The sequence below is a fragment of the Hypanus sabinus genome, chromosome 5 (assembly GCF_030144855.1).
Source record: "Hypanus sabinus isolate sHypSab1 chromosome 5, sHypSab1.hap1, whole genome shotgun sequence".
In the NCBI taxonomy this organism is placed as follows: domain Eukaryota; kingdom Metazoa; phylum Chordata; class Chondrichthyes; order Myliobatiformes; family Dasyatidae; genus Hypanus; species Hypanus sabinus.
The window spans coordinates 6,033,236-6,041,334 of record NC_082710.1 but is presented as its reverse complement, the minus strand read 5'-3'; the positions used below and the strand labels follow the sequence as shown (position 1 = coordinate 6,041,334).

The window sequence follows — 8,099 nt, the reverse complement described above, 5'->3', positions numbered from 1 at the left end:
TTTTTCTCTATCTGCACTTCTATTCCTTTTTTATACACGGTGGTCAATTTATTAGGCACCTCCTTTATCTAACAAAGTAGCCTCTGAATGTTTGTTCATTCTCTTCTGCTGCTGTAGCCCATCCAATTCAAGGTATGATGTGTTGTGCGCTCAGAGATGCTCTTCTGAACACCACTGATGTAACGTGTGGTTATTTGTGTTACTGTCGCCTTCCTGTCAGCTTGAACCTGTCTGACCATTCTCAAATGATCTCTTGCACTAACAAGCTGGTATGATCCATAGAACTGTCACTCTCTAGAGTTTTTTTTTTGCTTTTTTGCTTTTTTGCTCATTCTCAACAAATTCTGGATGCTGTTGTGTGTGAAAATCGCAGGAGATCAGCAGTCTCTGAGATACTCAAACCACCCCGTCTGGCACCAACAATCGTTCCACAGTCAAAATCACTTAGATCACATTTCTTCCTTTTCTAATACATGGTCTGAACAATAGCAGAACCTGTTGACCATGCCTGCAAGTTTTTATGCATTGAGTTGCTGCCTCACAATTGGCTGATTAGACATTTGTATCGACGAGCAGGTGTACCTAATAAAATGACCTCTGAGTGTATATGCTGAATATAGTTGATCCCCGAACAAAGTTAATGAATTAGTTAAAATTAGTTAAAACTCTGGCTGGAACGCATTGAGGAATACTACCTACGAATGTGGATATTTTGAGTAACAAAATTACCTTGTCACACATATTTGACTAATCAACTGCCAATTGGTAATTAGACTTCATAATAAAATATAATTGCTTGAGAGGTCTCCTTTGTGTGAATGTGAATTTACATCATAAACCTTTTCTACATATTAATTTTTTCATGTAGAGTGCACGGGGGAAATTTCATCCAATTGAAATATTACTGGTCTGCTGGATTCAAACTGAACTCTTTGCAGAATGATTCAACAGGTTATGAGTCAAGTGAAAGGAGGAGGAACTGAAGGGAGCTCAGGGAAAATGAGCAGCACTCATAAAATGCTGGAGGAACGCAGCAGGTCAGGAAGCACCTCTGTACATGAATAAACAGACGACGTTGCAGGCCGAGACCCTTCATCGGGACTGGAAAGGAAGGGGGAAGACGCCAGAATAAGAAGGTGGGGGGAGGGGAAGCTAGAAGGTGATAGGTGAAGCCATTTGGGTGGGAGAGGGGCATGAAATAAGAAGCTTGTGGTGGGAAAGGCAAAGAGCTTGAGAACAAGACAAAGAGTGGACCATGAGAGAAAGGGAAGAAGGGGAGGTAACAGGCAGGAGATAAGTCGGAATGGGGGATAGAAGAAGAGGGAAGTGGTAGGTGAAAAAAATTACCAGAAGGAGAAATAAATGTTCATGCCATCAGGTTGAAGGCTACCCAGATGGAATATAAGGTGTTGACTCAGCGTGGCAGAAGAGAAAATGAAAATGAAGGGGGAAACTAAACCCTGTGTCAATGTTTTAACAGCTGCTGCTCAGGCACGCACTGGAAAATATCAGCCTCAGTGGCTGACTGTGCGCTATCAAGCTCAGAGCAGTCAAATGAAAATCTGCCTTTAAGGCTTGCATTACATCCAGGAACGAAATCTGGTGATCATTTAAATTTTTTACATCGACTTTATTTACTAATGTTGCTGTTCCTTGCCACACGCACACAGGCTTTTGAGACTGGGCATGTAAGCATAATAGCAGTTGCTGCTGTCTGCTAATCACCACATGGCATGTCAGTAGCAGGGGGGCTTGTAAGAAAGGTTGGAAAACATTTCACAGACATGAGTCAGCAAGCGAGAATGAAAGCTTCCCCTGATACAACTTTATTGGGATTGTGAACAACTTTATACTTTACCTTCTGAAAACCCCAGTTCATTTTGGAAATACAGAATTCAGCCACAAATATATTTTAAAACTTTAGATCTTTTTGTTGAACATTACAAATACACTTTATGAGAATATGTCAACTCCTTCACTGGTCGCAGTCTTGTGGATACTTGTTTTCTGCACCTTCCCAAAATAGTTATGATTTTCATCTCACTGAAAGCAGCAAAGACTGTTTGTTGATGTTCAAATATAGTTCTGAAAGATAAAACACGTTTGGTAAAGGGAGGAGCTTGATGGCATGAACCTGGATTTCTCTAACTTTTGATAATTTCTACCCACTCCCCCTTCTCTCGTTTACCATCCCCTATTATGCCTCCCCTCTTACCCCTTGTCTTCTCACCTGCCCATCACCTCCCCTGGTTTCCTCACTCATTCCCTTTCTCCCATGTTCTACTTTCTTCTCTTAACAGATTCTTCTTCCACCCATTACTTCCTAGATTCTCACTTTATCTGCCCTCCCCCAGACACCCACCTCTCCCTTCATCTGGTCTCACCTATCACCTGCCAGTTTGTACTCTTTCCCCTCCTCCCACCTTTCGGCTTCTGTCTTCTTCCTTGCCTGTCCTGAGGAAGGGCCTCTGTCCAAAACGTCAACTGTTTATTCCCCTCCATAAATGCTACCTGACCTGTTGAGTTCCTCCAGCCTTTTGTGTGTTTCTCTGGATTTCCAGCAACTGCACAATTTTTTTGTGTTGAACTAACTAAGACTTAGTTATTGTGTACAGATTCAGTCTCCATGTCTAAGAAGAGGATTTATTTGTGATTGGAAGAGTGTTGCAAAACCCCACCGTGTTGATTTTTGGGATAGCTGGCTTTTCAGACGAGGGCAGGCTTAGTGTATTTGGGCTGTACTTTCTTCAGTTGCGAAGAATGTTAAGTGATCTCCCAGAAATGCACAAAATTCTAAACCTGGGCTTCATCAGTAAACATAGAGTTAAAGCTTCCCCTGTAATCTCGGACGCCACAGTAGCATATCGACTAGCAAGATGTATTACAGCTCAGGGCATTGGAGTTCAGAGTTCAATCCCGGCAACCTCTGTAAGAAGTCTCCCAGTGGAATGCTTAGGTTTCTCCGGCTGCTTCAGTTTCCTCCCACAGTCTAAAGGTGTACCAGTTAGTAGGTTAATTCCTCACATGGGTGTAGTTGGGCAGCACGTTTTCATTGGGCCAGGAGGGCCTATAACTGTCCTGTATCTCTAAAAATCTATCAATCAATCAAGTATCATCCAATGGAATAATTTTCTGAGGAAAAAGTTGATAGAATTTTCGATCTTAAGGTAGTCAAGTTAGGACTGTTGCATCAAGGAGAAAGATCAGCAACAATCCAAGAGGACACAACAGGGTACCAATCAAATATTGAAATGTCTGGATAGTGTGGATATGGAGAAGGTATTTCCTATGGTGTGAGTCCAGGACCAGAATGCACAGCCTCAGAATAGAGGGACGTTTCTTTTCAATAGACATAGGAAGGAATTTCTTTAACCAGAAGGTGGTGAAACTGTGGAATTTAATGCCATACACAGGTGTGGAGGCTAAGTCATTGGGTATACTTAAAGTGGAAGTTGATTCTGGATTAGTTAGGGTGTCAAAGATTCTGAGGAGAAGGCAGGAGAGTGGGGTTGAGAGTGAAAGTAAATCAGCCATGAAGGAATGGCACAGCAGACTCGTTGGGCCAGATGGGCTAATTCTGCTCCGATGTTTTGTGGTCTTGAATGGTGTATGCAAACTTCTTGGGCAAAAATTTAACCTAGATCTTGGGATGGACAAATTTCCATTTGCTTTAAGTACAATGGTTGGAGACTAAAAGAAAACAATCCCATTCTAGGAAATGTCTAGACCTTGGCAACTTAGCTGGGAAACTAAGACCCACTTAGCAAGCTAATTTTGTTAACCCTGTAATAAATTAATGAATCATTCAGCATTTTACAATGGATTCATGCTCACATCTTTTTTCATTTTCAGATTTTTGAAACTGGTACAGGATCCTCGGGACTCACACCACCGGGTTCAGGAACAGTTATTACCCTTTAACCATCAGGTGCTGAGCCATTGTGAATAACTTCACTTAATTCAACTCTGAACTGATTTGAAAACTTGCAGGCTCACTTTCAAGGACACTTGCTCTCAATATTATTATTTTTTTATTTACACAATTTGTCTTTTTCTGTACATTGGTTGACTTCCAGTCTTTCGTAATCTGTAGTATTTCTTCTTAAATTCTATTGCATTTCTTTATTTTCCTGTAAATGCCCATAAGAAATTTAATCACCATGTGGTATATGGTAATATACACTCAGTGGCCAATTTATTACTCACAGTTGTTAATTAAATGTTCTCCAGATTAGCTTGGATTTGAGAATTATTTATCCAGCTGCCAAAGGAACCTCGAGCAGTTTACCAGGGCTGCTTTGCCCAAGTCTTTCTATTCATTGCCGGAAATGTGCCTGAAGTGGAGTAGTTCAAAGTTCAGAAGTCCAGTAATTTATTATCAAAGTACATACTGTATATGTCACTATATATGAGGCTGAGATTCATGGTGACATGGTAGTGTAGGAATTAGCACAACACTTTACAGTGAAGGCAGCCCAGATTCAATTCCCACCGCTGACTCTCAACTCCAGTAAGAAGTTTGTACATTCTCCCCAAGACCACTTGGGTTTCCACTGGGCGCTCCAGTTTCTTCCCACAGTTCAAAGATGTACATACAGTTTGGTCATTGAAATTGTCCTGTGATTAGCCTAGGGTTAAATCAGGGGATTGCAGAGCGGCGTGGTTGAAAGTGCTGGAAGGGCCTACTCCACACTGCATCCCTGTAAGTAACTCTACTTGTGAGCTTTCACAGTTGAACAAAGAAATACAGTAGAATGAAAGAAAAACCACACACAAACACAAACTGACAAGCAATAAGCCAACCACAGTTTACATGGACCGTGTCAGGATGGGCAATACCTCATCAATATCCCTCACACCATTCCAACACAGTCAGACTGGGTGCCTCAGGATCTTATAGCCGGGGGTGTTAGTGGGGATAAGCTCCTATTACCTATAAAATGCTCCTACTGACTTGAATCTTAAATAGCCTTTGACAACCAGGTGCAGCTCCTGGCCTTCATGTGTGGCTTAGCTACAGAGCCTGGTTTCTACTGGCAGGTCAAGGGGCAAGGTTACTGGCACATTAAAATCAGTTGCTATGGGCAGAAGGGGTTTGTCAGCCATGGTTGGCAGCTCATCTGGTGGGGGGGTGGGAGAGGGGAATCAGTACAAGCTGGTGGGGGATAGGTGAGACTAGGTGAGGGGGAAGGTGGGTGGGTGGGTGGGGGAGAAAGGGGATGAAGTAAGAAGCTGGCAGGTGATAGGTAGAAGAGGTAAAGGGCTGAAGAAGGGGAAATCTGATAGGAGAGGAGAGTGGACCATGGGGAGAAAGGGAAGGAGGAGCAGAACCAAAGGGACATCATGGGCTGGTGAGCAGGAGAGAGGGAGCCAGAATGGAGAATGGAAAAAGAGAAATGGGGGAGGAAGGAGAATTTACTGGAAGTTAGAGACATCAATGTTCATGCCGTCAGATTGGAAGCTACCCAGACTGAATATGAAGTACTGCTCCTACAAACCAGGTTTTGATTCCAATTTTCCATCATCTGTATTCTTACCTGCCATCTAGATTCACATATGCTTCTCATACACGGCAGAGCTAGGAATAGAAGCACAAGACGAAGCCAATTTTCCACTCTTTAAAAAATACCATTGTTACCTCTACATCTCTGCGAACCAAGGCACAGCTAATGCCAGCTCAGGCTGTGAGTTGAACCTTCACCACTTGGAATATTTTAACTGTCTATCGAGTAAATTCCCAATGCTTTTGAATCACAGCCAAGAAAAGCTTCTAAACTTTGGTGAACTAACGTCAATGGAAAATGTCACATTAAAATTATATTGACAACAGAAGTTTGGAAAGCTCAAAATGTGAAATAGTTGTTTGTTATTTCTGGACCATTCAATGAAAAACCAGTGTCGAAGCAACGTCACAATAACTAAACTCACTTCTATGTTGCAACCTGGCTAAAATACTTTTAACAAATTTGCAGCTGTTGTGACACAATTTGAACGCATGAACTACAGTAAGAATGCTCTTCCCCCACTGGGGCGGATGTCTCCAGTTAAAATAACAAAGTAGAATTGCAGGTCTGTGTTCTGCTTTAAGTTCTAATCCGTCTAATAAATTCAGTGGAATCCAGTGAATTGGGACACATCAGGACTAGCACATTTTGGCCCAATTATGCGGCTACCCCAATGAGCTGATGTTTCATGGAAATAGTTAAAAAATATTAAAAAACTGAGTTATAAATTAAGTATTTAAACAAAATTACAGAGCAAATTAGAACATCATCAAAAATACTACACTACTATAAAATAGCATTAGCTCCTAATACTTATCAATGGAGGAATTTATCCGCAGTGTGTTCTCTTGATTGTAAATAAGACTATAGGACATAGGAGCAGAAATAGACCATTTGGACCATTGAGTCTACTCCACCATTTCATCATGGCTGATCCAATTTTTCTCTCAACACTTATCTCCTGCCTTCAATAGGTTTCAAAGGTACATTTAATGTCAGAGAAATGTATACAATATACATCCTGAAATTCTTCTTCTTCGCAAAAATCCACGAAAACAGAGGAACGCCCCAGAGAATGAATGACAGGTAAAAGTTAGAACCCCAAAGCCCCCACAGCTCTCCCCTCCCACACGTAAACCGCAGCCGAGCAACGAACACCCCTCCTCCACCGGCAAAATGCATCAGCACCCTCCACCGAGCAAAGCATCATGAAGACCCAGACTCGCAGTACCCCAAAGACTACTCATTCACTCGGTATTCGACGTACCACAGGCTCTCTCTCCCTCATAAGGGAAAAAGTGGTGCCCCTGATTCACAGCTAGAGGGGAGACATAGCAAAGCAACCCACTGACTTATTGTGTTAAAAGTCTGTTGCGTTGCTTTTTCCGAGCTCTGTGCCCAAAGAACTTGTGTCTCTGGGCACGCAGCCAGCAGCCAGCTCACTGCTTACAATCTTCCATCTCCCACAATGCATCAGGCGGCAGCAGCAATGGCCTTGAATCCACCTGCTTTCAGAGCCATGAAGATTCGACACCCTGAAGGTGCACTAGTCTTCCAGGCTGTGCCCTTAGCATATCGAAAAGTGGCTGGTCATGAGACCCCGAAAGCAAGTCCCATTTCCACAAAGAAAAGTCAGTGCGTAACTCCAGGTCAGGGTCTTCAAAAGAACCTTGGAAAGGAGATAAAGATGTATCAAAGGTAGAAATGCCTTGGCTTCATATCCCCCCATGTCCTGACCAATCAAGAATCTATCAACTACTCCTTTAGCATATGTAAAGACTTGGTCCCCACAGCTGCCTGTGGCAAAGAATTCAATGGATACACCACTCTCTGGTTAAAGAAATTCCTCCTCATCTCCATTCTAAAAGGATGCCCCTCTATGCTGAGATTGTGTCCTCTGACCTTACATTCTCCCATCATATGAAACATCGTCTCCACATCCACTCTACCAAGGCCTTTCACAATGTGATCGGTTTCAATGAGGTCACCCCTCATTCTTACGAATTCCAGTGAATGCAGGCCAGAGCCATCAAACACTTTTCATATGACAAGCCATTCTTTCCTGGAATCACTTTCAAAAAACCTCCTTTGAATCCTCTCCAGTGTCAGTACATCCTTTCTAAGATGAGGAGCTCAAAACTGCTCACAATACTCTATTCGAGTCTTCACCAGTGCTTTATAAAGTCTCAACATTACCACCTTGCTTTTATATTCTAGTCCTCTTGAAATGAAAGCTAACATCGCATTTGCCTTCCTTACCACTGACCCAACCTGCAAATTAACCTTCAGGGAATCTTGCACAAGGACCCCCAAGTCTCCTTATTGTATTTTCTCTTCATTTTGAAAATATTCAATCCTTTCATTTCTTTTACATAGGTGCACGATCATACACTTCCCGGCTGTATTCCATCTGCCATTTCATTGCCCATTCTCCTAATCTGCCTAAGTCCTTCTGTAGCATCTCTACTTCCTCAAAGCTACCTGCACCTCCACCTATCTTCATATTGTCTGCAAACTTTATTACAAAACCATCAGTTCCATCATCCAAATCTTTGACATGTAATGTAGAAAGAATCGGTCCCAGACCCCCGTGGA

At 42.4% G+C, this 8,099-nt stretch overlaps 1 long non-coding RNA gene across 1 annotated transcript; it reads right to left on the bottom strand.

The window, feature by feature from the left end:
• Positions 1-1,820: 1,820 nt before the first annotated feature.
• Positions 1,821-5,682, bottom strand: LOC132393641 (uncharacterized). Its single transcript, XR_009512016.1, has 3 exons — positions 5,538-5,682; positions 4,207-4,334; positions 1,821-2,085 (listed from the first exon to the last, which is right to left on the bottom strand). It is a non-coding gene; the product is annotated as an uncharacterized LOC132393641 (long non-coding RNA).
• Between the last annotated feature and the right edge of the window lie 2,417 nt (positions 5,683-8,099).